General features: G+C 49.2%; 12 non-coding genes and 2 pseudogenes across 12 annotated transcripts; all 14 read left to right on the forward strand.

The window, feature by feature from the left end:
- The first annotated feature begins 938 nt into the window (after positions 1-938).
- LOC137080005 (U2 spliceosomal RNA) lies at positions 939-1,129 on the forward strand. The gene has a single exon (XR_010905928.1). It is a non-coding gene; the product is annotated as a U2 spliceosomal RNA (small nuclear RNA).
- A 345-nt stretch (positions 1,130-1,474) lies between these two features.
- Positions 1,475-1,638, forward strand: LOC137079727 (U1 spliceosomal RNA). The gene has a single exon (XR_010905670.1). It is a non-coding gene; the product is annotated as a U1 spliceosomal RNA (small nuclear RNA).
- A 1,008-nt stretch (positions 1,639-2,646) lies between these two features.
- On the forward strand, positions 2,647-2,837 carry LOC137080006 (U2 spliceosomal RNA). The gene has a single exon (XR_010905929.1). It is a non-coding gene; the product is annotated as a U2 spliceosomal RNA (small nuclear RNA).
- A 466-nt stretch (positions 2,838-3,303) lies between these two features.
- LOC137079745 (U1 spliceosomal RNA) lies at positions 3,304-3,467 on the forward strand. The gene has a single exon (XR_010905687.1). It is a non-coding gene; the product is annotated as a U1 spliceosomal RNA (small nuclear RNA).
- Positions 3,468-9,945: 6,478 nt separating this feature from the next.
- LOC137080105 (U2 spliceosomal RNA) lies at positions 9,946-10,120 on the forward strand (annotated as a pseudogene).
- A 466-nt stretch (positions 10,121-10,586) lies between these two features.
- On the forward strand, positions 10,587-10,750 carry LOC137079709 (U1 spliceosomal RNA). The gene has a single exon (XR_010905653.1). It is a non-coding gene; the product is annotated as a U1 spliceosomal RNA (small nuclear RNA).
- Positions 10,751-11,758: 1,008 nt separating this feature from the next.
- On the forward strand, positions 11,759-11,949 carry LOC137080007 (U2 spliceosomal RNA). Its single transcript, XR_010905930.1, has one exon. It is a non-coding gene; the product is annotated as a U2 spliceosomal RNA (small nuclear RNA).
- A 466-nt stretch (positions 11,950-12,415) lies between these two features.
- On the forward strand, positions 12,416-12,579 carry LOC137079604 (U1 spliceosomal RNA). The gene has a single exon (XR_010905554.1). It is a non-coding gene; the product is annotated as a U1 spliceosomal RNA (small nuclear RNA).
- A 1,008-nt stretch (positions 12,580-13,587) lies between these two features.
- LOC137080008 (U2 spliceosomal RNA) lies at positions 13,588-13,778 on the forward strand. Its single transcript, XR_010905931.1, has one exon. It is a non-coding gene; the product is annotated as a U2 spliceosomal RNA (small nuclear RNA).
- A 466-nt stretch (positions 13,779-14,244) lies between these two features.
- LOC137079605 (U1 spliceosomal RNA) lies at positions 14,245-14,408 on the forward strand. The gene has a single exon (XR_010905555.1). It is a non-coding gene; the product is annotated as a U1 spliceosomal RNA (small nuclear RNA).
- Positions 14,409-20,902: 6,494 nt separating this feature from the next.
- On the forward strand, positions 20,903-21,075 carry LOC137080095 (U2 spliceosomal RNA; annotated as a pseudogene).
- A 466-nt stretch (positions 21,076-21,541) lies between these two features.
- LOC137079606 (U1 spliceosomal RNA) lies at positions 21,542-21,705 on the forward strand. Its single transcript, XR_010905556.1, has one exon. It is a non-coding gene; the product is annotated as a U1 spliceosomal RNA (small nuclear RNA).
- A 1,008-nt stretch (positions 21,706-22,713) lies between these two features.
- On the forward strand, positions 22,714-22,904 carry LOC137080009 (U2 spliceosomal RNA). The gene has a single exon (XR_010905932.1). It is a non-coding gene; the product is annotated as a U2 spliceosomal RNA (small nuclear RNA).
- Positions 22,905-23,370: 466 nt separating this feature from the next.
- Positions 23,371-23,534, forward strand: LOC137079728 (U1 spliceosomal RNA). The gene has a single exon (XR_010905671.1). It is a non-coding gene; the product is annotated as a U1 spliceosomal RNA (small nuclear RNA).
- Positions 23,535-23,784: the final 250 nt, after the last annotated feature.

The raw sequence follows: 23,784 nt of genomic DNA on the forward strand, positions 1-23,784 counted from the left end.
ACTGCCCCAAAGGGTGAAGTTGCACCAGTTTTGTTATGTTTCTGTCTCTTTCTGCTGTGTCAGCCAGTGACCCGGAGAGTTCAGAGAACTGAACTGCGTTTGTTTTCATCGAGGTTGTCGAAACCTGCGACCGGTTTGCCGAATGTGGTTTTTCCCACAAACTTTGATATTCAACGGACGAGTTGATTGACAGCAGTGGTCCCAAAGGCAAAGTTGTTCGGATGGAGGTTTTCTGTCGTATGGTACGACTGTCTCGTGCGCGTGCTGTGAAAAAGCACGCGACATACGTTCGCCTATAGCCGCTCTCATGTTGTTGCTTTTTCATTTTAAAGCGCCACTAGGTGGCCATTCACCGCGTCCTTTCTCGCCTGACCCCAGACTGAGCCCGTGCACGGGTGTACCGGCTTGGGTGAAATTGTCTCGTTCCGTCCAAGAGCTATAGCCGTTCTAGCAGACCCCGCCTCGCCCAGCCCGTAGGTTTCGGCCTGCCGCCGCCAAGCTGAATCGAAATTCCCACTTTTTTTCCGATCTGGACGGACAGTCAGACTCCAGAGAATCTTTCTGCACTGGTTTGGGCCAGATCGGGCAAAAGACCTAGGACTAGTGTGCAAAAGTAGGTTTTTCACAAAATCCCAAATACCCGAAAATTTCGCCAGCGCAACCTTCGAATCCGAGGCATGCGTCTCGCTCGGCTCGAGCCAAGGATTCCGATGATATAAGACACTTGGTTCTGCGGCGTGCGGTTTGGGAGCTACGAGCCATTTCGTGCCGGGCCCATCGGGGGGCCAGCCTTGGTGATGTTGTAGAGCGAGTGGCTAGTACCATCCCTCAAAGTTTCAGGTCTCTACGACGTAAGGCCTTTGCCAACCCTCCCCCCCTCACCGCTTCCCAGATGGGCGTCGCCTTTGCCGGCTCCCCTGCCGCTGCGTCATTGTGTCATCGCTTCTCGGCCTTTTGGCTAAGATCAAGTGTAGTATCTGTTCTTATCAGTTTAATATCTGATACGTCCCCTATCCGGGGACTGCATATTAAATTGATTTTTGGCACATGGAGCCGGAACCGGGGCTTGCTCCGTCCACTCCACGCATCGACCTGGTATTGCAGTGCCTCCAGGAACGGTGTGCTTCCCCTTTTTGGGGACTGCGAATTGTTGTGACTAATAGAAGAACCAACAACACCACTGGAATTTTGTCAGAGAATACAGAAATACGCAGGAAGCGCATACAGAATGACGATGAGGTGACGCAACGATGACCGTGCCACAGAGAAAGCAGCAAGCTGCGGTCATATGAGCATAGGGAAAAAAGAAGAACAAAAGGGACACCTGATTCAAATCAAGGTCACGCACGCACGCACGCAGCAGTCAAGCAATGGAAGGTGCCCCGTCCTTCCTTTTCTTGGGGGAGGGGAAGGTCACCGTGTTTGAGGATGGCGAAGGGGGATAGGGCGCCTCTGCCTGGAGGCCAGGCAACTCATACTTACCTGGCAGGGGAAACACCATGATCAGGAAGGTGGTTCACCCAGGGCGAGGCTCGGCCATTGCACTCCGGTTGTGCTGACCCCTGCGAATTCCCCAAATGTGGGAATCTCGACTGCATAATTTATGGTAGTGGGGGACTGCGTTCGCGCTCTCCCCTGTACACACTGGTTAAAAGCAGATAGCGTGGAGGGAAAAAGCGTGCGGTTCTTGACGCTTGTGGCGCCGCCCACTGCCCCAAAGGGTGAAGTTGCACCAGTTTTGTTATGTTTCTGTCTCTTTCTGCTGTGTCAGCCAGTGACCCGGAGAGTTAAGAGAACTGAACTGCGTTTGTTTTCATCGAGGTTGTCGAAACCTGCGACCGGTTTGCCGAATGTGGTTTTTCCCACAAACTTTGATATTCAACGGACGAGTTGATTGACAGCAGTGGTCCCAAAGGCAAAGTTGTTCGGATGGAGGTTTTCTGTCGTATGGTACGACTGTCTCGTGCGCGTGCTGTGAAAAAGCACGCGACATACGTTCGCCTATAGCCGCTCTCATGTTGTTGCTTTTTCATTTTAAAGCGCCACTAGGTGGCCATTCACCGCGTCCTTTCTCGCCTGACCCCAGACTGAGCCCGTGCACGGGTGTACCGGCTTGGGTGAAATTGTCTCGTTCCGTCCAAGAGCTATAGCCGTTCTAGCAGACCCCGCCTCGCCCAGCCCGTAGGTTTCGGCCTGCCGCCGCCAAGCTGAATCGAAATTCCCACTTTTTTTCCGATCTGGACGGACAGTCAGACTCCAGAGAATCTTTCTGCACTGGTTTGGGCCAGATCGGGCAAAAGACCTAGGACTAGTGTGCAAAAGTAGGTTTTTCACAAAATCCCAAATACCCGAAAATTTCGCCAGCGCAACCTTCGAATCCGAGGCATGCGTCTCGCTCGGCTCGAGCCAAGGATTCCGATGATATAAGACACTTGGTTCTGCGGCGTGCGGTTTGGGAGCTACGAGCCATTTCGTGCCGGGCCCATCGGGGGGCCAGCCTTGGTGATGTTGTAGAGCGAGTGGCTAGTACCATCCCTCAAAGTTTCAGGTCTCTACGACGTAAGGCCTTTGCCAACCCTCCCCCCCTCACCGCTTCCCAGATGGGCGTCGCCTTTGCCGGCTCCCCTGCCGCTGCGTCATTGTGTCATCGCTTCTCGGCCTTTTGGCTAAGATCAAGTGTAGTATCTGTTCTTATCAGTTTAATATCTGATACGTCCCCTATCCGGGGACTGCATATTAAATTGATTTTTGGCACATGGAGCCGGAACCGGGGCTTGCTCCGTCCACTCCACGCATCGACCTGGTATTGCAGTGCCTCCAGGAACGGTGTGCTTCCCCTTTTTGGGGACTGCGAATTGTTGTGACTAATAGAAGAACCAACAACACCACTGGAATTTTGTCAGAGAATACAGAAATACGCAGGAAGCGCATACTGAATGACGATGAGGTGACGCAACGATGACCGTGCCACAGAGAAAGCAGCAAGCTGCGGTCATATGAGCATAGGGAAAAAAGAAGAACAAAAGCGTCGGTTGCCGGCCGGCTGACTCATCACCGTCACAGCACGTTTTTTGATGTCCCTCTTATTTGAGAGTCTTTACCAACGAGCTGATGAGTCGAATCAGGGGTTTGTGTTGGATGGATTAGGGACACCTGATTCAAATCAAGGTCACGCACGCACGCATGCAGCAGTCAAGCAATGGAAGGTGCCCCGTCCTTCCTTTTCTTGGGGGAGGGGAAGGTCACCGTGTTTGAGGATGGCGAAGGGGGATAGGGCGCCTCTGCCTGGAGGCCAGGCAACTCATACTTACCTGGCAGGGGAGACACCATGATCAGGAAGGTGGTTCACCCAGGGCGAGGCTTGGCCATTGCACTCCGGTTGTGCTGACCCCTGCGAATTCCCCAAATGTGGGAATCTCGACTGCATACTTTATGGTAGTGGGGGACTGCGTTCGCGCTCTCCCCTGTACACACTGGTTAAAAGCAGATAGCGTGGAGGGAAAAAGCGTGCGGTTCTTGACGCTTGTGGCGCCGCCCACTGCCCCAAAGGGTGAAGTTGCACCAGTTTTGTTATGTTTCTGTCTCTTTCTGCTGTGTCAGCTAGTGACCCGGAGAGTTCAGAGAACTGAACTGCGTTTGTTTTCATCGAGGTTGTCGAAACCTGCGACCGGTTTGCCGAATGTGGTTTTTCCCACAAACTTTGATATTCAACGGACGAGTTGATTGACAGCAGTGGTCCCAAAGGCAAAGTTGTTCGGATGGAGGTTTTCTGTCGTATGGTACGACTGTCTCGTGCGCGTGCTGTGAAAAAGCACGCGACATACGTTCGCCTATAGCCGCTCTCATGTTGTTGCTTTTTCATTTTAAAGCGCCACTAGGTGGCCATTCACCGCGTCCTTTCTCGCCTGACCCCAGACTGAGCCCGTGCACGGGTGTACCGGCTTGGGTGAAATTGTCTCGTTCCGTCCAAGAGCTATAGCCGTTCTAGCAGACCCCGCCTCGCCCAGCCCGTAGGTTTCGGCCTGCCGCCGCCAAGCTGAATCGAAATTCCCACTTTTTTTCCGATCTGGACGGACAGTCAGACTCCAGAGAATCTTTCTGCACTGGTTTGGGCCAGATCGGGCAAAAGACCTAGGACTAGTGTGCAAAAGTAGGTTTTTCACAAAATCCCAAATACCCGAAAATTTCGCCAGCGCAACCTTCGAATCCGAGGCATGCGTCTCGCTCGGCTCGAGCCAAGGATTCCGATGATATAAGACACTTGGTTCTGCGGCGTGCGGTTTGGGAGCTACGAGCCATTTCGTGCCGGGCCCATCGGGGGGCCAGCCTTGGTGATGTTGTAGAGCGAGTGGCTAGTACCATCCCTCAAAGTTTCAGGTCTCTACGACGTAAGGCCTTTGCCAACCCTCCCCCCCTCACCGCTTCCCAGATGGGCGTCGCCTTTGCCGGCTCCCCTGCCGCTGCGTCATTGTGTCATCGCTTCTCGGCCTTTTGGCTAAGATCAAGTGTCTTGTCGAACGGTTGAGACTGCGATCGCCTCTTTAAGGTTTCCTGGCTCGAGAGCTTCTGGTGTCCCGAGCCGTACAACTTTTTAGAGGGAGAGTGACCCTGCTGGTTTTACAGGTTAGCAGTTTTAAGGTAAGACTTTTATTCTTTTATCTATTTATTGTATTTATTGATCTTTTACGTTTTTTTTTAGGCTGTCGGTGCCTCCACCATGTCGGCTGCTCGTGCCGGCATGCGGAGGCACCACAGCGTGCGATTTTTATTTAGAGAGGTGGAGGGTAAGCTCCTGGGGTTGTCTCGTTTAGACTTCTCCAGGAAGCTCATCCAAAAAACCCTCAATTTTAATGCCAGTGATTTAAATTGTTTAATGACTCTGCCCCTGAACAAAGGTTTCGATGTCAGTTTTAGATCTGCTTCCTTGTTGCAAGATTTCTGGCAACGATTTGAGCATTGCAAGACCCAGTTCTCCATGTTCAATGTTGAGAAACTTCTAACAATTCTATTAAAACAGTGATTGTTAGAATGTTCAATGAAACAGTGAGTGGAGATGATGTTGCTGTATGGCTGGGTAGATTTTGCACGGTTCGAAGTCCACCAGTCAAGGTGCTTGACGAAGACGGCATCTGGAATTGCGCTTGGAGAGTTCCCTTTAAACAGTGGGAAGATCCAAGCGGATTCCAGGGTCTGAGTCATTTACCCTCAATGATTGTGCTGGGAGAGAACCGCGGCTACATTCATTATCAGGGAATGCCCAAATTGTGCCGAAAATGTGGGAAAGTGGGACACCTCGCTGAGGCATGCCAAGAAATTGTGTGTAGGAAGTGCAGAGAAATTGGTCACATTTTTGAGGAATGTACCAATGGCAGACGGTGTAATCTCTGTGGAGATGCTAACCATTTCTACAGAGATTGCCCTAAAAGTTTTGCCAACAAGTTGAAAGGGAACAAAATGGCCGCCCCACCAAAGGAACAATCAAAAGAACAAAGAGAGGAGGAGGCGGGCCCTGAGGTTTTGGCGGGAATTTCACATTCCCAGCCAGCCTCAGGGATTGGACAAGAAGAAAGAAGTGGGGCAGCCACAGGGGCGGAGTCAGAATTCGTTAATGAAAAGGGGGAGGAAGCCACTCCCCAACAAGAAAAAAGCAAAGACAAAATGGAGGAGGAGGAAGATGAAACGGCTTCCTCCCTCTACACCGTATCGGAGGTTAGTGGGGTGGATAGTGGGAGTGAAACCGAGTGTTCACTCCCAAATGCTCAAGTGCAGAAAAGGTCTGCGAGATCTCCTCTGCTTCAAACAGAGGAGAAAAGGCTGCGGGCATCGCATCGGCCAGATAGTTCCTCTTCGGAAGATCTGAACCGTATGTGGCCTGCAGACTCTCCAAATGAAGTCTCCTTTCTGCACTTTAAGCTAAGAACATCGTCACCAAAGGATCCACAAGAGGTTTCCTCTGTGGATTCTGAGGCGGCGAGCACTTGCCCTCCTGACCCCAGTTTATCTGGGGAAAAGGAAAGGCAGGTGCAACAAGAAGTAACATGATTTTAATGCAATTTCTGTAGTCTTTTTATCTGTTTTTATTTTCATCAATGCTTGTATTTTTAACCATACTGCTCATGGCCCTCACTATCTCTACAATCAATGTGAGAAGTGTGAGGTCTACTTTGCGAGCACAGAGTGTTTTATCATGTTTAAATAATTTTAAGTCAGACATCTATTTATTGCAAGAGTGTGCTCTGCCCTTTTTAACCAATTACAGAAAATGGGAAGAGCTGTGGACCCAAGGACCCTCCATCTGGAGTGGCTCCAATTTTAACAGAAATGACGGTGTGGCCATTTTAATAAAAAATCCCAACATCTTGGTGAAGGGCAGCACTGTGGTGAGGGATGGGCGGGCAATTTTAGTTAATCTGACTTTTTTAGGTAAGGATTTTAATGTTTTAAATTTGTATGGTTACACAAGTAAAAATGACAGATACAAGCTTTTAGAAGATTTGCAGCCCCACATGTTAGGTAGGGCTCCCCTAGTGGTAGCAGGGGATTTTAACTGTGTTTTAACAAAAAAAGATAGGAAAAGGGTAGGAGAAGATTTTAAGGTCGACAAGACATCGGTTTTATTAAATAAATTGGTCAAAGATTTTAAGTTAGTCGACTGTTTTAAAACAATGCATCAGAGAGAGGAGGGCTACACCTGGTTCAGTGGTGATGGCGCCAGAGCCTCTCGTATCGACTATATTTTTACAAGGGACTGCCCGCCAACCGATGCAACATTGACCCCCCTTTTCTTCACTGACCACATGATGGTCTCCTGCACCCTTTCACTACCCATGGGTGTGACAGTAGGGGGAGGGCTGTGGAAGCTGAACTGCTCCCTATTAAAAGATGAGGAAGTGGTTCGAGAGTATAGGGAGCAGTTCAGCCAATGGCAGACCCTCCAAGACTTTTTTGACTCACGAGCACAGTGGTGGGAGATGGTAAAACAAAGGACAGGACATTTTTTTAGAAAAATAGGAAAGGAGAAAAAGAATAAAGAAAAAAGACGCATGATGGGGCTGCAAAAAAGACTGCAGAGATATTTTAACCTTTTAAATAATGGATTGGATTTTAAGGAGGAAATAAAGGAAGTAAAGAAAGAAATGTCAGTTTTATCTGAAACTCAAAGTAAGGGAGTAATTTTAAGATGCAAAGAAAAAGAGATAGAAGAAGAAGAAAAGTGTACAAGATATTTTTTTAAAAAGACTATTTCACGGGGAGGCTCAATAACAATCTTAAAAACTTTTAGAGGGAGGGAGGCAAAAAATATGGAGGACATTTTAGGGGAAATAGAACTTTTTTATAGTGATTTATACAGCCCAAAGAATGTACACAATGGCATCTTAAATGAAGTTTTAGAATTTTTAGAAACAAAGATAAAGAGTCCAAACGTGCTTTTAGCCCAGGATTTTACTCTTTTAGAATTAAATAAATCTCTCAAAAGTTTTAAAAAAGGGAAGTCCCCAGGAATGGATGGACTTCCCTTGGAGTTTTATTTGACTTTCTGGGACATTTTAGCACATGACTTACTGACAGTTTTTAAAGAATTTGAGACTCTCGACAGACTTCCGGACAGCTTTAGAGTAGGGATAGTTTCGCTTTTATATAAAAAAGGAGACAGGACTGACTTGAAGAACTGGAGACCAATCACGCTTTTAAATTTTGATTGTAAACTTTTTAGTAAGATTTTAGCTACACGCATGTCAACTGTTTTAGAGGACGTAATCCACCTGGATCAAGCATGCGCTGTGCCCGGTAGGAAGATCACAGACAGCCTGGTACTGATTAGAGACGCCATCTGTTACGCGAGAGACAGAAACATTCGGCTAGTAGTCCTAAATTTAGATTTTGAAAAAGCTTTTGACCGCATCTCGCACCAGTTCCTTTTTAAGGTACTGGAAAAAATGGGGTTCCCAGGGAGGTTTATAGCTTGGGTGGGACTGCTATACAACAGTCTAGTCAGTAAATTTGCAGTTAATGGGCATTTATCCAAAGCTGTAAACATTCACAGCGGCGTCCGTCAGGGGTGTCCTTTATCTCCCCTACTGTATGTGGCCTGCATTGAGCCACTGGCACAAATCTTGAGAAGGGATAAATGGATTAAAGGACTGGACGTCCCAGGGACTGGTGGACTGACCGCAACCTGTGTTTTATATATGGACGACGTAACCCTTTTAGCGACTGACCTTTTATCAGTACGAAGAGCACTTGACTTGACTGACTGGTACGGTCGGGCCTCGGGCGCTAAGCTCAACAGGAGTAAGTCCGAGGCCCAGCTCTTCGGGCCGTGGGGAAACGTGGACACAGGCGGACTGGATTTGGATTTTAAAGGCAACGACCTGACAGTTTTAGGAGTAAAATTTGACAGAGAGGGTGGAGGACGGGGAAACTGGACTGACATCTTAGGGAAAGTTAGGCAAAGACTGGGGTTTTGGGGACTCAGACAACTGACAATTGAAGGCAAGGTTTTAGTTTTTAAAGCTGTAATTTTACCACTAATTTTACTTGTTTCTTCTGTTTTTAGTCCCCCAAGGCGATTCCTGGCCAACCTGGAGAGGGCGGTATTTTATTTCCTGTGGGGGTCCAAATGGGAACGAGTAAAAAGGGAGGTCTTTAAAAAAAGAAAGGAAAATGGCGGAAAAGGCCTCCCGGACCCCCACTTGTTTTTAGGTAGCCGCTTTACCGCCCTCCACATCGGATATGCGCTGACCCCATCCAGAGAGAATAAGACAGCGGCCATGGCTCGTTTCTGGATGGGGTCCTACCTAAGAAGCATAAAAATTTTATCAATCGACCTGAAAACCCCAGTGTCTTTTAATTTGCCAAAAGAGTACAGTTTTATAAAGAAATTTTTAAAAAAATTCCTTTTAGAGACAAATGATGCAAGCATTTTAACTAACCACAAATCCCTCATCTCTCTTGTGCAGGACCGGGAAGTGGTGAGTCCAGTTCCAGGCCTCACACTAAGTGAGGCCAAAGACGTTTGGAGGAACGCAGCCCACCCAGCTCTCCAGAACAGACACAAGGACTTATCGTGGATGGTGGCTCATGAGATCCTCCCGGTCAGGGCGGTTATGCACTCCAGAGGCATGGCCAAAAACTCCATCTGCCCACGGTCCGGGTGCAACCACCCGGAGACCGTCCACCATCTGCTCTGGGAGTGCGGTGCTGCGCGGGACCTGTGGGCCAGGGCCGGCCCCCTGTTTTTCCCGTGCCTGCCAGCGGGTGGGGCCCAGGTGGACTACAAGCTCGCCATCCTGGGGGTGAGTCAGGGCCTCAAAGCCCAAACATCGCAGGAATTTGCCTCGCTCTGGCTCACCCTCAACCGGATAAAGGATGCCATCTGGGTCACCAGAAACCTGCTGGTGGGGAAACGCGTGACGGTCCCCCTCCACGCGAGCGAGCAGAAGATAAGATCAACGCTGCAGGGTGGGCCGCACGTCGTCATTCGGACGGGGGGGCCGAGGCTGCACAAAGAGGTCCCGGCCACCACCGACCTTGGCCGCCCGTAGATGCACCCTCACCACTCTGGCTACGGGAACAGCGGGCCAGCGGGCCGGAGGAGAGGGGATTTCCGCTGGGCCTTTGAAGCGGGGAGTCCTGAACCTGTTCTGGAGACCTGGAGTGAATGGACATTCTTGATAGGGACTCACCCCCGGTCCTGCACAACAGAGATTTTTAAACAGAATGATTTTATTATGTTTTAACTGGCTTGTATTTATTTGCTATTTATACTTTTATCCCTTTTTCTAACACCACACTGACTTGCATACATGGACTTTACACAACACACTACACTGACTGATTTTAACTAAGAATGCAAAACTGTTGGTTTTAATCTGTGTAAACATGTATGTTTAAAAAGAAAAGAAATGTGAGGTTTGAATGGAAAAAAAGAAATGTGTGACAATTAAACTTTTTTCGAAAGAAAAAATCTGTTCTTATCAGTTTAATATCTGATACGTCCCCTATCCGGGGACTGCATATTAAATTGATTTTTGGCACATGGAGCCGGAACCGGGGCTTGCTCCGTCCACTCCACGCATCGACCTGGTATTGCAGTGCCTCCAGGAACGGTGTGCTTCCCCTTTTTGGGGACTGCGAATTGTTGTGACTAATAGAAGAACCAACAACACCACTGGAATTTTTTTTGTCAGAGAATACAGAAATACGCAGGAAGCGCATACAGAATGACGATGAGGTGACGCAACGATGACCGTGCCACAGAGAAAGCAGCAAGCTGCGGTCATATGAGCATAGGGAAAAAAGAAGAACAAAAGCGTCGGTTGCCGGCCGGCTGACTCATCACCGTCACAGCACGTTTTTTGATGTCCCTCTTATTTGAGAGTCTTTACCAACGAGCTGATGAGTCGAATCAGGGGTTTGTGTTGGATGGATTAGGGACACCTGATTCAAATCAAGGTCACGCACGCACGCAGCAGTCAAGCAATGGAAGGTGCCCCGGCCTTCCTTTTCTTGGGGGAGGGGAAGGTCACCGTGTTTGAGGATGGCGAAGGGGGATAGGGCGCCTCTGCCTGGAGGCCAGGCAACTCATACTTACCTGGCAGGGGAGACACCACGATCAGGAAGGTGGTTCACCCAGGGCGAGGCTCGGCCATTGCACTCCGGTTGTGCTGACCCCTGCGAATTCCCCAAATGTGGGAATCTCGACTGCATACTTTATGGTAGTGGGGGACTGCGTTCGCGCTCTCCCCTGTACACACTGGTTAAAAGCAGATAGCGTGGAGGGAAAAAGCGTGCGGTTCTTGACGCTTGTGGCGCCGCCCACTGCCCCAAAGGGTGAAGTTGCACCAGTTTTGTTATGTTTCTGTCTCTTTCTGCTGTGTCAGCCAGTGACCCGGAGAGTTCAGAGAACTGAACTGCGTTTGTTTTCATCGAGGTTGTCGAAACCTGCGACCGGTTTGCCGAATGTGGTTTTTCCCACAAACTTTGATATTCAACGGACGAGTTGATTGACAGCAGTGGTCCCAAAGGCAAAGTTGTTCGGATGGAGGTTTTCTGTCGTATGGTACGACTGTCTCGTGCGCGTGCTGTGAAAAAGCACGCGACATACGTTCGCCTATAGCCGCTCTCATGTTGTTGCTTTTTCATTTTAAAGCGCCACTAGGTGGCCATTCACCGCGTCCTTTCTCGCCTGACCCCAGACTGAGCCCGTGCACGGGTGTACCGGCTTGGGTGAAATTGTCTCGTTCCGTCCAAGAGCTATAGCCGTTCTAGCAGACCCCGCCTCGCCCAGCCCGTAGGTTTCGGCCTGCCGCCGCCAAGCTGAATCGAAATTCCCACTTTTTTTCCGATCTGGACGGACAGTCAGACTCCAGAGAATCTTTCTGCACTGGTTTGGGCCAGATCGGGCAAAAGACCTAGGACTAGTGTGCAAAAGTAGGTTTTTCACAAAATCCCAAATACCCGAAAATTTCGCCAGCGCAACCTTCGAATCCGAGGCATGCGTCTCGCTCGGCTCGAGCCAAGGATTCCGATGATATAAGACACTTGGTTCTGCGGCGTGCGGTTTGGGAGCTACGAGCCATTTCGTGCCGGGCCCATCGGGGGGCCAGCCTTGGTGATGTTGTAGAGCGAGTGGCTAGTACCATCCCTCAAAGTTTCAGGTCTCTACGACGTAAGGCCTTTGCCAACCCTCCCCCCCTCACCGCTTCCCAGATGGGCGTCGCCTTTGCCGGCTCCCCTGCCGCTGCGTCATTGTGTCATCGCTTCTCGGCCTTTTGGCTAAGATCAAGTGTAGTATCTGTTCTTATCAGTTTAATATCTGATACGTCCCCTATCCGGGGACTGCATATTAAATTGATTTTTGGCACATGGAGCCGGAACCGGGGCTTGCTCCGTCCACTCCACGCATCGACCTGGTATTGCAGTGCCTCCAGGAACGGTGTGCTTCCCCTTTTTGGGGACTGCGAATTGTTGTGACTAATAGAAGAACCAACAACACCACTGGAATTTTGTCAGAGAATACAGAAATACGCAGGAAGCGCATACAGAATGACGATGAGGTGACGCAACGATGACCGTGCCACAGAGAAAGCAGCAAGCTGCGGTCATATGAGCATAGGGAAAAAAGAAGAACAAAAGCGTCGGTTGCCGGCCGGCTGACTCATCACCGTCACAGCACGTTTTTTGATGTCCCTCTTATTTGAGAGTCTTTACCAACGAGCTGATGAGTCGAATCAGGGGTTTGTGTTGGATGGATTAGGGACACCTGATTCAAATCAAGGTCACGCACGCACGCGCGCAGCAGTCAAGCAATGGAAGGTGCCCCGTCCTTCCTTTTCTTGGGGGAGGGGAAGGTCACCGTGTTTGAGGATGGCGAAGGGGGATAGGGCGCCTCTGCCTGGAGGCCAGGCAACTCATACTTACCTGGCAGGGGAGACACCATGATCAGGAAGGTGGTTCACCCAGGGCGAGGCTCGGCCATTGCACTCCGGTTGTGCTGACCCCTGCGAATTCCCCAAATGTGGGAATCTCGACTGCATAATTTATGGTAGTGGGGGACTGCGTTCGCGCTCTCCCCTGTACACACTGGTTAAAAGCAGATAGCGTGGAGGGAAAAAGCGTGCGGTTCTTGACGCTTGTGGCGCCGCCCACTGCCCCAAAGGGTGAAGTTGCACCAGTTTTGTTATGTTTCTGTCTCTTTCTGCTGTGTCAGCCAGTGACCCGGAGAGTTCAGAGAACTGAACTGCGTTTGTTTTCATCGAGGTTGTCGAAACCTGCGACCGGTTTGCCGAATGTGGTTTTTCCCACAAACTTTGATATTCAACGGACGAGTTGATTGACAGCAGTGGTCCCAAAGGCAAAGTTGTTCGGATGGAGGTTTTCTGTCGTATGGTACGACTGTCTCGTGCGCGTGCTGTGAAAAAGCACGCGACATACGTTCGCCTATAGCCGCTCTCATGTTGTTGCTTTTTCATTTTAAAGCGCCACTAGGTGGCCATTCACCGCGTCCTTTCTCGCCTGACCCCAGACTGAGCCCGTGCACGGGTGTACCGGCTTGGGTGAAATTGTCTCGTTCCGTCCAAGAGCTATAGCCGTTCTAGCAGACCCCGCCTCGCCCAGCCCGTAGGTTTCGGCCTGCCGCCGCCAAGCTGAATCGAAATTCCCACTTTTTTTCCGATCTGGACGGACAGTCAGACTCCAGAGAATCTTTCTGCACTGGTTTGGGCCAGATCGGGCAAAAGACCTAGGACTAGTGTGCAAAAGTAGGTTTTTCACAAAATCCCAAATACCCGAAAATTTCGCCAGCGCAACCTTCGAATCCGAGGCATGCGTCTCGCTCGGCTCGAGCCAAGGATTCCGATGATATAAGACACTTGGTTCTGCGGCGTGCGGTTTGGGAGCTACGAGCCATTTCGTGCCGGGCCCATCGGGGGGCCAGCCTTGGTGATGTTGTAGAGCGAGTGGCTAGTACCATCCCTCAAAGTTTCAGGTCTCTACGACGTAAGGCCTTTGCCAACCCTCCCCCCCTCACCGCTTCCCAGATGGGCGTCGCCTTTGCCGGCTCCCCTGCCGCTGCGTCATTGTGTCATCGCTTCTCGGCCTTTTGGCTAAGATCAAGTGTAGTATCTGTTCTTATCAGTTTAATATCTGATACGTCCCCTATCCGGGGACTGCATATTAAATTGATTTTTGGCACATGGAGCCGGAACCGGGGCTTGCTCCGTCCACTCCACGCATCGACCTGGTATTGCAGTGCCTCCAGGAACGGTGTGCTTCCCCTTTTTGGGGACTGCGAATTGTTGTGACTAATAGAAGAACCAACAACACCACTGGAATTTTGTCAGAGAATACAGAAATACGCAGGAAGCGCATACAGAATGACGATGAGGTGACGCAACGATGACCGTGCCACAGAGAAAGCAGCAAGCTGCGGTCATATGAGCATAGGGAAAAAAGAAGAACAAAAGCGTCGGTTGCCGGCCGGCTGACTCATCACCGTCACAGCACGTTTTTTGATGTCCCTCTTATTTGAGAGTCTTTACCAACGAGCTGATGAGTCGAATCAGGGGTTTGTGTTGGATGGATTAGGGACACCTGATTCAAATCAAGGTCACGCACGCACGCACGCAGCAGTCAAGCAATGGAAGGTGCCCCGTCCTTCCTTTTCTTGGGGGAGGGGAAGGTCACCGTGTTTGAGGATGGCGAAGGGGGATAGGGCGCCTCTGCCTGGAGGCCAGGCAACTCATACTTACCTGGCAGGGGAGACACCATGATCAGGAAGGTGGTTCACCCAGGGCGAGGCTCGGCCATTGCACTCCGGTTGTGCTGACCCCTGCGAATTCCCCAAATGTGGGAATCTCGACTGCATAATTTATGGTAGTGGGGGACTGCGTTCGCGCTCTCCCCTGTACACACTGGTTAAAAGCAGATAGCGTGGAGGGAAAAAGCGTGCGGTTCTTGACGCTTGTGGCGCCGCCCACTGCCCCAAAGGGTGAAGTTGCACCAGTTTTGTTATGTTTCTGTCTCTTTCTGCTGTGTCAGCCAGTGACCCGGAGAGTTCAGAGAACTGAACTGCGTTTGTTTTCATCGAGGTTGTCGAAACCTGCGACCGGTTTGCCGAATGTGGTTTTTCCCACAAACTTTGATATTCAACGGACGAGTTGATTGACAGCAGTGGTCCCAAAGGCAAAGTTGTTCGGATGGAGGTTTTCTGTCGTATGGTACGACTGTCTCGTGCGCGTGCTGTGAAAAAGCACGCGACATACGTTCGCCTATAGCCGCTCTCATGTTGTTGCTTTTTCATTTTAAAGCGCCACTAGGTGGCCATTCACCGCGTCCTTTCTCGCCTGACCCCAGACTGAGCCCGTGCACGGGTGTACCGGCTTGGGTGAAATTGTCTCGTTCCGTCCAAGAGCTATAGCCGTTCTAGCAGACCCCGCCTCGCCCAGCCCGTAGGTTTCGGCCTGCCGCCGCCAAGCTGAATCGAAATTCCCACTTTTTTTCCGATCTGGACGGACAGTCAGACTCCAGAGAATCTTTCTGCACTGGTTTGGGCCAGATCGGGCAAAAGACCTAGGACTAGTGTGCAAAAGTAGGTTTTTCACAAAATCCCAAATACCCGAAAATTTCGCCAGCGCAACCTTCGAATCCGAGGCATGCGTCTCGCTCGGCTCGAGCCAAGGATTCCGATGATATAAGACACTTGGTTCTGCGGCGTGCGGTTTGGGAGCTACGAGCCATTTCGTGCCGGGCCCATCGGGGGGCCAGCCTTGGTGATGTTGTAGAGCGAGTGGCTAGTACCATCCCTCAAAGTTTCAGGTCTCTACGACGTAAGGCCTTTGCCAACCCTCCCCCCCTCACCGCTTCCCAGATGGGCGTCGCCTTTGCCGGCTCCCCTGCCGCTGCGTCATTGTGTCATCGCTTCTCGGCCTTTTGGCTAAGATCAAGTGGTCTGGTCTTACGGTTGAGACAGCGATCGCCTCTTGTGGGACCTTTGTCTCGTGTGTTGCTTGTCACACGGGACATACAGCCTTCAGGAGGTACATTGACAAGCGGCTTTTAATTGACGAATCGTTTCTACGAGGACTCTTCTTGTTTTAAGGTAAGCAGGTTTTAATTAATTTATCTATTTATTGTATTAATTTATTGTTTTAGCCGCCGCTTGCTGGTGGTGCCTCCAACATGTTGGCTGCTCGTGCCGGCGTGAGGAGGCACCACAGCGTGCGTTTTAAATTCAAAGCAAAAGAGGATGGAACTCTCCTGGCGATGTCCAGACTGGATTTCTCCAGGAAGTTCATCCAACAAATTCTTGGTTTTAAGGCTCCGGACATAAACTGCTTGTTGACTCTGCCCCTGAATCATGGCTTTGATGTAAGTTTTGCTTCAGCTTCCTTATTAAATACTTTTTGGTCTCGTTTTGAAATGTGTAAAGCCAATTTTTCCATGTTCACTGTGGAAAAACTGACTGATAATTCACTGAAAGTTGTGATTATCAGGATGTTTAATGAAACAGTAAGTGGAGAGGACATTTCTGTGTGGTTGGCAAGATATTGCTCTATTCGCGGACAACCAGTCAAGGTTTTAGACGAAGACGGTATCTGGAGCTGTGCGTGGAGAGTGCCCATCAAACAATGGGCAGATCCCAACAGCTACCATGGCCTGAGTCAAATTCCTTCAATGATTGTGTTGGGAGAGAATAGAGGCTACATCCATTACCAAGGGATGCCCAAGCTATGCCGCAAGTGTGGCCAACTTGGACATCTCGCCGAGGCATGTCAAGAAGTAGTGTGCAGGAAGTGCAGAGAAATTGGGCACATTTTTGAGGAGTGCAAAAATGGCAGAAAGTGCAACCTTTGTGGAGAATCATCCCATCTCTACAGAGATTGCCCTAAAAGTTTTGCCAACAAATTAAAGAGCAACAAAATGGCCGCCCCACCAAAAGAACAAACGATTGAGGAGGCGGGCCCCGAGGTTTTGGCGGGAAATTCAAATCCTCAGCCAGCCTCGGGGATTGGACAGGAAGGAGAAAGTGGGGCGGCCACAGGGGCGGAGTCAAACATGGCAGTTGATCAGGGGGAGGAAGCCACTCCTCCAAATGAAAATGAAGACAAAATGGAGGACGAAGAGGAGGAAACGGCTTCCTCCCTACAAACAGTTTCGGAGCTAAGTGTGGTGGACAGTGGGAGTGAAACTGATTGTTCTCTCCCAAATGCTCAAGTGCAGAAAAGGTCTGCGAGATCTCCTCTGTTTCTGACAGAGGAGAAAAGGCTGAGGGCAGCGCATCGGCTAGATAGTTCCTCTTCGGAAGATCTAGACCGTATGTGGCCCGCAGAATCTCCAAATGAAGTCTCTTTTCTGCATATTAAGCTAAGAACATCGTCGCCAAAGGAACTGCAAGAGGTTCACTCTGCAGATTCGGAGGCGGCGAGCATTTGCCCTCCTGATCCCAGTTTTTCTGGGGAAAAGGAAAGGCAGGTGCAACAAGAAATAACATGATTTTAATTTGATTTCTGTAGTCTCTTTCTTGTTTTAAATGTCTCACACCCTTTTAACTATACTGCTCATGGCTCTCACTATCTCCACCATAAATGTGAGAAGTGTGAGGAGCAATATACGAGCACAGAGTACTCTATCCTATCTAAAATCTTTTAAGTCAGATGTGTTTTTATTGCAAGAATGTGGTCTGCCCTTTTTAACAAATTACAAGAAGTGGGAGGAGCTTTGGACCCCAGGACGTTCCATATGGAGTGGGTCCAATTTTAACAAAAATGATGGTGTTGCTATTTTAATCAAAAATCCTAATATTCTGGTGAAGGGCTGCACCGTGGTGAGGGATGGGCGGGCAATTTTAACAAATCTGACCTTTTTAGATAGGGATTTCAAGGTTTTAAATGTGTATGGTTTTACTGAAAAAAATGAGAGGTATGAGCTTTTAGAAGATTTGCAGCCTCACATGCTAGGGAGGGACCCCCTAATAGTAGCTGGGGATTTTAATTGTGTTTTAAATCAGAAAGATAGGAAAAGGGTAGGGGATGATTTTAAAGTAGATAAAACTTCGGTTTTATTAAAAAAAATAGTTAATGATTTTAAACTAACTGACTGTTTTAAGGAGATGCATCCAAGAGAGGAGGGCTTCACCTGGGTCAGTGGTGATGGTGCTAGAGCCTCTCGTATTGATTTTGTTTTTACTCGCAATTGTCCACCAATGGATGCTACATTGACTCCCTTGCACTTTTCAGATCACGCTATGCTTTCGTGCACCCTTTCACTTCCCACAGACTTGACGGTAGGGAGGGGAATATGGAAGCTGAACTGCTCCCTGTTGCAAGATGAGACCATTGTCAAAGAATACAGGGAGCAGTTCAGCCAATGGCAGACTTTACAAGACTTTTTTGACTCACGAGCACAGTGGTGGGAAATGGTGAAGGGTAGGACAAGACTTTTTTTTAGACAGAAGGGGAAAAAAAAGAAAGAAAAAGAAACAAGACGCATAGTGGGGCTGCAAAAGAGACTACAGAGATATTTTAATCTTTTAAATAGTGGAATCGATTTTAGTGAAGAAATAAAAGCGGTCAAAAATGAAATGTCTGTTTTAGAAAAGGAAAGGAATAAGGGAGTGATTTTAAGAAGTAAAGAGAGAGAACTGGAAGAAGGGGAAAAGTGTACACGTTACTTTTTTAAAAAAGTTATAGCAAAGGGAGGAACCATGACAAAATTAAAAACAAAAGGAGGGGAGGTTAAAAACACAAAAGAAATTGGAAGAGTGGTGGAAAATTTTTATGGGAGCCTATATGAGGAAAAGAAAGTGCAACCTGCAATCATGGATGAAGTTTTAAGTACCCTGGAAAATAAGATAAATGAAAATGCTGACTTTTTAACTATAGATTTTAATGTCCTAGAAATGACGAAAGTTTTAAAGAGTTTTAAGAAGGGGAAGTCCCCAGGAATGGATGGACTTCCCGTAGAATTTTATGACAAATTTTGGGACATTTTAGTGCACGAACTGTTGACGGTTTTTAAAGAATTTGATAGACACGACAGACTCCCGGACAGTTTTAGAACAGGGATAGTGACACTTTTACATAAAAAAGACGACAAGACAGACTTAAAAAATTGGCGACCGATCACTCTTTTAAATTTTGATTGCAAACTTTTTAGTAAATTATTATCTGGACGGATGTCGCAAGTTTTAGAGGACGTGATCCACCCGGATCAAGCTTGTGCGGTGCCCGGGAGAAAGATCACGGACAGCCTGATATTGATTAGAGATGCTATCTGTTTTGCGAGAGACAGAAATATTCGGCTAGTAGTCCTAAATCTAGATTTTGAAAAAGCCTTTGATCGGGTCTCGCACCAATACCTTTTTAAGGTATTGCAAAAAATGGGGTTCCCTGGGAGGTTTTTAGCATGGGTGGGACTGCTATACAGAGATATATCCAGCAGAATTATGGTAAATGGGAACTTGACAAAAGCGATAAATGTTCGCAGTGGCGTTCGTCAAGGGTGTCCGTTATCCCCACTCTTGTATGTGGCCTGTATTGAGCCATTGGCACAACTCTTGAGAAGGGATAAATGGATCAATGGACTGGACATACCTGGGACTGGAGGACTGACAGCGACCTGTGTTTTATATATGGACGACGTAACCCTTTTAGCTACTGACGTTTTATCTGTACGAAGAGCAATGGACTTGACTGACTGGTACGGTCGGGCCTCGGGCGCCAGACTAAACAGGAATAAGTCCGAGGCCCAGCTCTTCGGGCCGTGGGGGGACGTAGACATAGGAAGACTGGACGTAAATTTTAAACAAACTGATATTAAGGTTTTAGGTATTAAATTTGACAAAGAGGGAGGTGGACAGAACAATTGGGCTGACGCATTAGGGAAAGTCAGGAAAAGATTGGGGTTTTGGGGACTGAGGACTTTGACACTTGAAGGCAAGGTTTTAATATATAAAGCAGTGATCTTACCTTTGTTCTTATTGTTGTGTTCTGTTTTTATTCCCCCCAGATCTTTTATTTTAGGTGTGGAGAGGGCGGTCTTTTATTTCTTCTGGGGGTCCAAATGGGAGAGACTTAAAAGAGAGGTGGTAAAGAAGAGAAAAGAGAATGGTGGGAAGGGCCTCCCAGACCCCCACCTGTTTTTAACCAGCCGTTTTACCGCACTGCACATCAAATATGCTTTGACCCCATCCAGAGAAAACAAGACAGCAGCCATGGCTCGATTCTGGATGGGGTCCTATTTAAGAACTTTAAAGATTTTAGCAGTTGATTTAAAAACCCCAGTGTCTTTTAATCTCCCGAAACATTACTGTTTTATCAAGACATTTTTAAAGAAACACTTTTTAGAAACAGAAGATGTGACGATTTTAACTAACCATAAGTCTCTTATCTCTCTTGTGCAGGATCGAGAAAAGGTGAGCCCAGTTCCAGGCCTCACGCCAAGTGAGGCCAAAGAAGTTTGGAGGAACGTTGCCCACCCAGCTCTCCAGAACAGGCTTAAGGACTTGGCGTGGATGGTGGCTCATGAGATCCTCCCGGTCAGGGCGGTTATGCACTCCAGAGGCATGGCCAAAAATCCCACCTGCCCACGGTCCGGGTGTAAATCCCCGGAGACCGTCTACCATCTGCTCTGGGAGTGCGGTGCTGCGCGGGACCTGTGGGCCAGGGCCGGCCCCCTGTTTTTCCCGTGCCTGCCAGCGGGTGGGGCCCAGGTGGATTACAAGCTCGCCATCCTAGGGGTGGGTCAGGGCCTAAAAGCCCTAACAACACAAGAATTTGCATCGCTCTGGCTCACCCTTAACCTGATAAAGGATGCCATCTGGGTCACCAGAAACCTGCTGGTGGGGAAACGCGTGACGGTCCCCCTCCACGCGAGCGAGCAGAGGATAAGATCAGCGCTGCAGGGTGGGCCGCACGTCGTTATTCGGATGGGGGGGCCGAGGCCACACGAGAAGGTCCCGGCCACCACCGACCTTGGCCGCCCGTAGATGCACCCTCACCACTCTGGCTACGGGAACAGCGGGCCAGCGGGCCGGAGGAGAGGGGATCTCCGCTGGGCTCTGGAAGCGAGGAGTCTTGAGCCTGTTCTGGAGAACTGGAGTGAATGGACATGTTTTTTAGGGGCTCACCCTCGATCCTTTACAAGAGATGAAGTTTTAATTGTCACGTTTTAGTCTGTTTTATCATGAATATATTTATTGTTTTCATTCATTTTATCCCTCTTTTAACACCACACTGACATACATGGACTTTTACACAACACATCAACTGATTTTAACAAAATATTGTCTTGTGTTTTAATCGGTGTAACTATGTATTTTTATTTTTTTTAAAAAGAAAAAAAGAAATGTGTGGCATAAATATGAAAATGAATTGAAATCAATATGAAAAAATGTAACAATAAAACTTTTCGAAAGAAAAATCTGTTCTTATCAGTTTAATATCTGATACGTCCCCTATCCGGGGACTGCATATTAAATTGATTTTTGGCACATGGAGCCGGAACCGGGGCTTGCTCCGTCCACTCCACGCATCGACCTGGTATTGCAGTGCCTCCAGGAACGGTGTGCTTCCCCTTTTTGGGGACTGCGAATTGTTGTGACTAATAGAAGAACCAACAACACCACTGGAATTTTTTTTGTCAGAGAATACAGAAATACGCAGGAAGCGCATACAGAATGACGATGAGGTGACGCAACGATGACCGTGCCACAGAGAAAGCAGCAAGCTGCGGTCATATGAGCATAGGGAAAAAAGAAGAACAAAAGCGTCGGTTGCCGGCCGGCTGACTCATCACCGTCACAGCACGTTTTTTGATGTCCCTCTTATTTGAGAGTCTTTACCAACGAGCTGATGAGTCGAATCAGGGGTTTGTGTTGGATGGATTAGGGACACCTGATTCAAATCAAGGTCACGCACGCACGCAGCAGTCAAGCAATGGAAGGTGCCCCGTCCTTCCTTTTCTTGGGGGAGGGGAAGGTCACCGTGTTTGAGGATGGCGAAGGGGGATAGGGCGCCTCTGCCTGGAGGCCAGGCAACTCATACTTACCTGGCAGGGGAGACACCATGATCAGGAAGGTGGTTCACCCAGGGCGAGGCTCGGCCATTGCACTCCGGTTGTGCTGACCCCTGCGAATTCCCCAAATGTGGGAATCTCGACTGCATAATTTATGGTAGTGGGGGACTGCGTTCGCGCTCTCCCCTGTACACACTGGTTAAAAGCAGATAGCGTGGAGGGAAAAAGCGTGCGGTTCTTGACGCTTGTGGCGCCGCCCACTGCCCCAAAGGGTGAAGTTGCACCAGTTTTGTTATGTTTCTGTCTCTTTCTGCTGTGTCAGCCAGTGACCCGGAGAGTTCAGAGAACTGAACTGCGTTTGTTTTCATCGAGGTTGTCGAAACCTGCGACCGGTTTGCCGAATGTGGTTTTTCCCACAAACTTTGATATTCAACGGACGAGTTGATTGACAGCAGTGGTCCCAAAGGCAAAGTTGTTCGGATGGAGGTTTTCTGTCGTATGGTACGACTGTCTCGTGCGCGTGCTGTGAAAAAGCACGCGACATACGTTCGCCTATAGCCGCTCTCATGTTGTTGCTTTTTCATTTTAAAGCGCCACTAGGTGGCCATTCACCGCGTCCTTTCTCGCCTGACCCCAGACTGAGCCCGTGCACGGGTGTACCGGCTTGGGTGAAATTGTCTCGTTCCGTCCAAGAGCTATAGCCGTTCTAGCAGACCCCGCCTCGCCCAGCCCGTAGGTTTCGGCCTGCCGCCGCCAAGCTGAATCGAAATTCCCACTTTTTTTCCGATCTGGACGGACAGTCAGACTCCAGAGAATCTTTCTGCACTGGTTTGGGCCAGATCGGGCAAAAGACCTAGGACTAGTGTGCAAAAGTAGGTTTTTCACAAAATCCCAAATACCCGAAAATTTCGCCAGCGCAACCTTCGAATCCGAGGCATGCGTCTCGCTCGGCTCGAGCCAAGGATTCCGATGATATAAGACACTTGGTTCTGCGGCGTGCGGTTTGGGAGCTACGAGCCATTTCGTGCCGGGCCCATCGGGGGGCCAGCCTTGGTGATGTTGTAGAGCGAGTGGCTAGTACCATCCCTCAAAGTTTCAGGTCTCTACGACGTAAGGCCTTTGCCAACCCTCCCCCCCTCACCGCTTCCCAGATGGGCGTCGCCTTTGCCGGCTCCCCTGCCGCTGCGTCATTGTGTCATCGCTTCTCGGCCTTTTGGCTAAGATCAAGTGTAGTATCTGTTCTTATCAGTTTAATATCTGATACGTCCCCTATCCGGGGACTGCATATTAAATTGATTTTTGGCACATGGAGCCGGAACCGGGGCTTGCTCCGTCCACTCCACGCATCGACCTGGTATTGCAGTGCCTCCAGGAACGGTGTGCTTCCCCTTTTTGGGGACTGCGAATTGTTGTGACTAATAGAAGAACCAACAACACCACTGGAATTTTTTTTGTCAGAGAATACAGAAATACGCAGGAAGCGCATACAGAATGACGATGAGGTGACGCAACGATGACCGTGCCACAGAGAAAGCAGCAAGCTGCGGTCATATGAGCATAGGGAAAAAAGAAGAACAAAAGCGTCGGTTGCCGGCCGGCTGACTCATCACCGTCACAGCACGTTTTTTGATGTCCCTCTTATTTGAGAGTCTTTACCAACGAGCTGATGAGTCGAATCAGGGGTTTGTGTTGGATGGATTAGGGACACCTGATTCAAATCAAGGTCACGCACGCACGCAGCAGTCAAGCAATGGAAGGTGCCCCGTCCTTCCTTTTCTTGGGGGAGGGGAAGGTCACCGTGTTTGAGGATGGCGAAGGGGGATAGGGCGCCTCTGCCTGGAGGCCAGGCAACTCATACTTACCTGGCAGGGGAAACACCATGATCAGGAAGGTGGTTCACCCAGGGCGAGGCTCGGCCATTGCACTCCGGTTGTGCTGACCCCTGCGAATTCCCCAAATGTGGGAATCTCGACTGCATAATTTATGGTAGTGGGGGACTGCGTTCGCGCTCTCCCCTGTACACACTGGTTAAAAGCAGATAGCGTGGAGGGAAAAAGCGTGCGGTTCTTGACGGTTGTGGCGCTGCCCACTGCCCCAAAGGGTGAAGTTGCACCAGTTTTGTTATGTTTCTGTCTCTTTCTGCTGTGTCAGCCAGTGACCCGGAGAGTTCAGAGAACTGAACTGCGTTTGTTTTCATCGAGGTTGTCGAAACCTGCGACCGGTTTGCCGAATGTGGTTTTTCCCACAAACTTTGATATTCAACGGACG

This window comes from Pseudorasbora parva, chromosome 6 (assembly GCF_024679245.1).
Source record: "Pseudorasbora parva isolate DD20220531a chromosome 6, ASM2467924v1, whole genome shotgun sequence".
Taxonomy (NCBI): Eukaryota; Metazoa; Chordata; class Actinopteri; order Cypriniformes; family Gobionidae; genus Pseudorasbora; species Pseudorasbora parva.